The sequence below is a fragment of the Malus domestica genome, chromosome 15 (assembly GCF_042453785.1).
Source record: "Malus domestica chromosome 15, GDT2T_hap1".
NCBI classification, from domain to species: Eukaryota; Viridiplantae; Streptophyta; class Magnoliopsida; order Rosales; family Rosaceae; genus Malus; species Malus domestica.
Window position 1 is genome coordinate 42,092,240 of NC_091675.1, and position 8,071 is coordinate 42,100,310.

The following is an 8,071-nucleotide window of genomic DNA, read 5'->3' on the forward strand; positions in this document are numbered from 1 at the left end:
TTGTGGACAGATTTTTGGGTGGATTTATGGTGTAGAATGAATGGGGAATGATATGGAGGGGTTTAGGGTGAGTGTGGAAGAGTGTTTGATGGTTGGAAGGTGGTAGAGAACTAGGCAAAGAGGGTGGAAGAAGGTGGAGTGGCTGTTATGTTTTCTAGGCACTAGAATGGTGTTTTTGGGGTGTTTTGCTTCCTAGGGTGTGTATGGACGAATTTCTGTGATAAAATGATGAATATGGGGGATTATTCTTTGGCCAAGGGGTGTAGACATGTATTTATAGGCCCCAAAAACCTTAGAAAATCAGGTTAGGTTAAGGATGAAATGCATGGCAATTTGTGTGTGTGGTGTGCAATGGTCCAAGGGTGAAAATGAAGTGATGATGCAAAGTGTGAAGGGTAAAATGGAGTGGTCTTGTAGCTAGGGGGCATGAATGATTGTGTACATTGCATAGAGATGGAAAGGGAGGTGAAAATGTGTCAATAAATGGGTCAAAGGTGCAGCAACATGTGGTACACAAGGCATGGGATTCCAAATGTGAATGATGGAGCATCAATTGGTGCATGTAATGGATGTAAATGTTGTCTAAAATCTAATGAGTGAAGGGAACAAGAGGTATCAAGCAATTGAGTGTAATAATTAAATGAATTGAATCATGAAATTAGAAATTATGTAGGGGACAAGAGTGATCAAGCATGGCATGGAATCCAAAGGGAATTCTATGTGGTTTGCATGGCAAGGAATGCAAGTTGGGGTGACAGATTTTTGGGCTGTTTTCTTCATCTTTTGGACCATAATTCTTCATATTCTTGGCCTCTTTAGTTCTCAAATTCGTCCATCCACTTGGCCCATGCATTTGCTATCCATTCCAAGCCCGAAACATGCTCCAAAGGCCTCCAAAATGCATCTTCTTGCATACTTTGTACTTAGAGTCTGAAAACACATGAAAATGACTTTAAACATTAAAATAACTAAGGAAACATGACATAAATGCACAAGAACAAGCCAACTAAGTCGCATAAATATGCTCCTATCAAATTCCCCCACACTTAGCTTTTGCTAGTCATCGAGCAAAACAAAGAAATAAAACGAAACAAAATAAATAAAACACAACCTAAACCTTCCAACATTTGCCTCAGGGATTTCCAATGCACATGACATGTTAAAAATCATTATCCCCACAGATTTGAGTCATCTTTACACTTAAGCACATACTTAATCATAGTCACCACTTACTAGTTCACAATTAATCAATTAAAACAATGTTTTTGATGTAGTAACATGCCTTAGAGAATTCGCTCAATTCCTTACAAGATATGCACTCAATTTTCACTCAGATTTTCCAACTACACACCCTATACTAGTTATATGTGAGAAGATTGATGTAGATATGAAAACGAATGCTCACATATATGTATCACAAAGAAAGCAATTTCTGGAGTTAATAAGCATGTTTAGATATGATCTCATGAATGGAATGCTATTACTTAGACGCGAGAACCAGTGACACCATATGCTCATACCAAATTCAAACTCCACAAATTGAAACACATAACACTCAAGATTGAAGTCAAAGGTTGTAACGGGCTTGGGGTGTTGGCTAACAAATGAAGGATAGGGATAACAAACGTTCTTAAAGCAATAGCAAGAAAAGTAATGAAATGGAAACTTAGAATTCACTTAGATTGCAGTAATCAACTTTTAAACACGAAGGGAAGATTCAAGCAATATTTAGGGCCGAATTCAATGTTTTGGACCCTTTCTTCAACAAGCAACACTTTAAAACTCTTTTTCACATATTTTTCAACTCCTTTTCTTTTCACAGCTCTTCTTCTTTTCATTCTATTTTTCACGAATCTTTCTTTTCTACTCGTGCCTTATGAATGATTTTGGCATACACACACACACAAGAATCACTTCCCCCACACTTGTTTTCTGCCATACATTAATCAAAAGGAATTCAATTTGACTCATACTTCACTATGCTTCAAGAACAAGGGTGGATGGTCCTAAACTAGGATAGGTAAGGATAATGTGGTTTAACAAAGAATGTAGGCTATCAAGGCTCAATGGGGTTAACTTAAACATATAACGATATGGGATGCATGGCAGTTTGGCTTTGGTGGTGGTAACTACACAACTTCATCTTGAATATGTGTTATGCAAATCAATAGCATGCTTTGAATGAAATAGGCATGAGTTCTAGCATTTGGAACTAAATGATGAAACGCCTTCTAAGTAATAACCAAGCAAAGAATAATGAGATCATGCAACGACTTTAGAAAACAATAATGCACAGATTTTAACTCTCCAAATAAACATTTAGGCTCAAGTCTCACAAGGTTGTAGCGTTAGTTTGAGTTCTTTCCTTCAAGCATGTTACAAAAAAAACTAATTTTTTTTTTCTTTTATGATTACATGTGATTTCATAAGTTATAACCACAATCACGCATAAATAAAGAGTAAATCAAACTTTCATCCATGTTTATAACTCTCTTTAACAGTCATGCAATTACAAACTGAATCCTCATCATTGTGTTGGAAGGTACCCTAAGACACAAATAAGCACACAAAAACAACTCTTTTTGGGATTTTCAAAAACAATTTTTCAAATTTTTATGAATTTTCGGATTTTTATGTCAAAACACACTGAAATACTCCAAAACAGCTTAAAAAAAATACTTAAAACAGTAAGGAACAACACTAGAAGTAATGGGTGATAATTTTCTACGAATTTTATGCAAAACACTAGTTACCCCCCCCCCCACACTTAAATCAAATATTGTCCTCAATGTTTCAAGCATATACTCACACCAAAAACAAGCAAATAACAAACGACAAATAAACATGACAAATATGGCAAAGTAAAAACCAGACAGAGTAGAGTTTAAGAACGCAAATCTGGTTTTGGAGATAGTTGATCTTGTTGACTTTCCACAGCTTTGATCTTGAACTGGTTTGGAATTCTGAGCGGGGAATATCAGAGTGCAGTCTGCATTCTTCTCTGCTTGTTTCTTTTGCACTGCGGGCAGGCACGAGGCAAAGGTGTTGGTCTGTTTCTTTCTTCAATCTTTCCAAGTCCCCCCACCTCTTGCTCTCTTTCTCCTTGTCCCTAGTTGAGGATGAATCAGCACGTTGTCTCCACATGCTTCGAGGTATCATCTTCACTTCCCTTATACGTGAGAGACGAAGCAGAAACATAAGATGATGAGTACTCGAGAGCAGGTGCTGGCTGGAGAAAGGACAGGGAGAAAGCATGATATGAGATACTCGTGCTCTCAACCTTTATGATATGAAATACTTGTGCTCTGGATGGGTTGTTTGCAGGGGTATCCCAGGGAATAAGGAACACTGAGTGACTCGAGAGGGTTTGTTGGAAAGCCATTTCAGAGAGATGAAGAAGTGCTGAGAGGGTGTGCCTTTGCTGTGGAAGGCGAAGGTAGATACTTATAGGGCTTTTCTTCACAACCGGAACTATTCTCTCACTCATTGTCGGTAGCCGATGGATGGATGAATAGTACAAATTACGCGCTTTCTGACAAAGTTGCCCGTAATTTCCGCAAAGCTGCAAGTTGCATGTGACGAGTGACGACACGTCTGGACAAATTGATCTTTTGAAATCCGGGGTTCGGCTCGTGGTTTCTGAGCAAGCCCATTTTTTGAGAAATGAAACGCCTCTTTTGAGAAAAGAATCCGACTTTTGAGAAAGGAGCCTCGACTCTTCGATTTGCGAGATGACGCTTCTTCGATTTCTGAGGAGCGCCTCTTTGATTTCTTCTTTTTATAGAGGCGTTAATTTTGTTCCACAACACACTTGAGCTCCCTCCTGTAAACACTCCCTTCTTGCACTTCCAAAATCTTAATCAGTCCGACTCTCTTCTTTCTTCACCACCTCTGAAAAATGTCTGGCCCTTCCGATCGTCGTTTTGACTTGAACATTGGTGAAGAGGCAGCTCCGCCTTCACCAGACAACATATGGCGCCCATCCTTCATATCCCCTACTGGTCCTCTTACCGTTGGGGATTCGGTGATGAAAAATGACATGACCGCTGCGGTGGTGGCCCGGAACCTTGTCACCCCCAGAGATAACAGACTGCTCGCTAGACGGTCTGATGAATTGGCGGTTAAGGAGTCTCTGGCTCTTAGCGTGCAGTGTGCGGGTTCTGTGTCCAACATGGCCCAACGCTTATTTGCTCGAACCCGTCACGTTGAATCGTTGGTGGCTGAAATACAGAGTCTCAAAGAGGAGATTAGAGGACTCAAGCATGAAAATAAACAATTGCATAAGCTTGCACACAGTTATGCCACAAACATGAAGAGGAAAATTGACCAGCTGCAGGAAACTGATGGTCAGATTTTACTTGATCACCGGAGGTTTGTGGGTTTGTTCCAACAACATCTGCCTTCGTCTTCTGGGGCGGCACCGTGCAGTGAAGCTCCAACTGATCAACCTCTGATACCTCCTCCTTCCGTGGCCCCACCGACTGCTGAGACTCCGCCAACTACTGCAACTCCGCCGACTACTACGACCTCTCCCAAGCAACCTTTGTGAAGGCTCTTCCTCTTGTATTATGCTATGTTTCTTTATTTCCCAGATTCCTGTTCATTTCATGAAGTTTAATGTCAAAAATCCCTTGCATATTTGTTAATATTTCAAAATAGAAAATCATAACCAAAAATAATTAAACAAGTAATAAAATTGACAATCAGGCAGAATAAATGGGTTGCCTCCCTTAAAGCGCTTGCTTTAACGTCTTCCAGCCGGACGATGAACACCTTCACTTCTCCTTGGAACCCACGGCATGCAGTGGGATATCCTCCACAACATGCTCCACAAAGTTCTCGTAGATTACATCCTTGAACGGAAATGGATAGTGATGTTTGTTGATGGGTGCGTTGTGTTGCCTAAGGTTCATGTTCATACGCCCACCATCGGGGATTTGCTTGGGTACCTGCACCAAAGAAGGGAACCACCTATCAACTTTAAATGGCATTGGATTTGGATTAGGTGGCTTACCTATGTGATGTGATGAAGTGGCAGCAATGTGAACATTCTTCCCCATGGTGCTTTCGGCCACTTTGAGCATTTTGAGGGCAGTGGCCGTATGGTCCTTGTACTCCACTCCAATTCCCTCGTCTTGCATGGTTCTTGATGCATCCTTCGTGCTTGGTGCTGAATGGTCCGGTCTTATCTTTTCAATTTTACCAATGGCACAACAAGAATGAACAATATTAGGAGTCTCAATGGATTCAGAAATTTTAAAACTAATCATGTCACCACCAAATGCCATAGTGACTAATCCTTTGGCCACGTCAATCTTCGTTTGAGCCGTTTTCATGAATGGCCTTCCAAGGAGGATGGGCAATGAAGGGGCATGGTCCGATTCATCCATTTCGAGGACATAGAAATCCGCTGGGAAGACTAAATGATCAACCTGCACTAAAACGTCTTCCAAAACTCCCTTTGGATAAGCGTTAGATCTATCGGCCAATTGTATGATTACACCATCATGTTTAAGTGCTCCTAGATTCATAGATGCATACACAGAATATGGCATAACATTAATAGATGCTCCTAAATCTAGCATGGCAGATTTGAAACGGGTATTACCAATGACACATGGAATTGTAAAACTTCCCGAGTCTTTGCATTTGGGGGGTAGTTTATGTTGCAAGATGGCGGAGACATTCTCACTTACATGTACCACCTCTTTCTCCCGGACACGTTTCTTTGTTGTACAAAGCTTCTTTAAACACTTGGCATACTTCGGGATTTGCTTTATGGCATCAAGGAGGGGAATGTTGACATGCACCTTTCTAAATGTCTCTAGAACATCTTTTTCCTCCTCTTCGTTCTTTGATTGCAAAAATCTGCTAGGAAAGGGGACATTGGGCAGATTAGTGTTCGAAATCACAACATTTGGAACATTCTTACCTGAGGTGGACGGATGGGATGTCTTAGATGGCTGCGGCATGGGTGATGGTACCCTTGCCGTGGGGTAGGTGTTCTCATCTTCTTCGAGTTGTATCTTCTCATCTTCCTTGTTTCTCACCTCTTTTCCACTTCGTAATGTGATAGCCTTTGCAGATTCGAAGCCACCCTTTGGATTGACCACCGTAGTGCTTGGTAACTTACCATTTTCACGGAATTGCCCCAAAAATTCGGCCATTTGGCCCATTTGCTTCTTCAGCTCATTAACCTCCTTTGCTTGGTTCTGCATTCCCTGCGCCATAGTGGTTAGTAACTGATATGTTTTATCATCATTCATAGACGTACCTGGGTTAGTTTGGGAAGATTGTGCCTGAGGAGGTGGTTGTGGTTCCATTGGCCTTGGAAAGAAACCCGAGGGTTGTTAGAATCCACTTTGTTGGCCATATTGTGGTGCATCTCTCCATCTGAAATTGGGGTGGTCACGCCATCCCGGGTTGTATGTATTGGAGAAAGGATCATTCCTTGGTTGGTTTTGATTCCCATAACCCACAGCATTGGCCGATTCCCATCCTCCATTCTCAATTAATTTAGGGCATTGATCAGATTGGTGTCCTTGAATGGAGCATACACCACAGATTGTAGTTCCTTGCGTTTTGGGGCCTTCAACCAACTGCGATAACATAGACGTAAGGTTAGCCATTTGGGATTGTAACTCAGAAATAGAACTTACCTCATTGACATGATGTGGCCGTGGGGTGTCTCTTTGCCCAACACCTTCATATTGTTGTGCATTGAGTGCTCGATTCGCAATGAGAGTTTTGGCATCCCTAGGTGTCTTATCCACTAGAGCTCCTCCCGCGGAAGCATCCAACATTTGCCGTTCAAGTGGTAAAAGACCTTCGTAAAAGTATTGAAGAAGTAACTCCTCCTTCATCTGATGCTGTGGACAAGAAGCAACAAGTGATTTAAATCGTTCATAATAAGATGGAAAAGATTCACCTTGGCTTTGCTGAATTCCACTTATTTTTTTACGAAGAAGAATGATGCGAGAAGTTGGGAAAAACTTCTCCAGAAACGCCCTCTTCATACTCTCCCAAGATGTAACTGTACCGGGAGCCAACTCGTATAACCAATCCTTGGCTTTGTCCATTAAAGAGAATGGAAAAGCCTTCATCTTTAAAATACTTCCGTCAACGGTAACTGGAGTCATACTTGAGCATACCACTTCAAATTCCTTCAAATGTTTGTTCGGATCCTCCATGGACAGCCCATGGAACTTTGGAATGTGGTGGAGCAAACTTGACTTTAACTCGAACTCTTCAGTTTTACCTTGAGCAGCCATGGGATATTGGATACACAAGGGTGCGGCATTATCCAAACCCGAGGCGGCAAGCTCCTTGAGCGTACGGTTGTCCATGGCTATACCTTGCTCTTCTCCACCCACTTGTGCCGTGGCCTTCTCTTCAACCTCAACTTCTTGCTCTTCTAATTCAGGCTCGGGACTAGGAGGATTAGACTCTTGCAATTTCTTTTTCCTTCTCAAAGTCCTCTCAAAATCACCGTCAAAGTCGGAGATATGCTCACGAACAGGTTGTGAGCTACGGGTCATAAACTAGTACCTAAAAACAAAGAAAACAAAACAAATCAGCAACTTAAACAGAAACTTAAACAAAATACAATAATTCGAAAGAAAACAATCCAAGAGATTAGCAAAGTTGCTAATCCCCGGCAACGGCGCCAAAATTTGATGTGAAAAATAAGTTAACACACAAAATTAAACCCTCTTTTTATCAAATGTAGTAAAGTATGTAAGTAGGGATCGTTCTAGGCCGGGGATTAGGAGGGATTGCTAAACACTTGAAAACTGACTTAAAAACATAAAAACAAAATTTAAAACACTAAACTAGACTCAAAGAATGCAAAACTATACTTTAAAATACTTAAACAAACATAAAACTCAAAACAGCAACCTAATGACTCAAAACTGCCTAAAAACCACTTTCTGGGCAGTTTTGAGAACCTAACAAGAACTTGGACGAAGTTGGATGAAAACTTGAATCAAAACACTTAGAAACACAAATCAAAACACTTTCTAACTAATCTAAGACTTCAAAATAAAGGGGGATTTGTTTTGGACGAAAA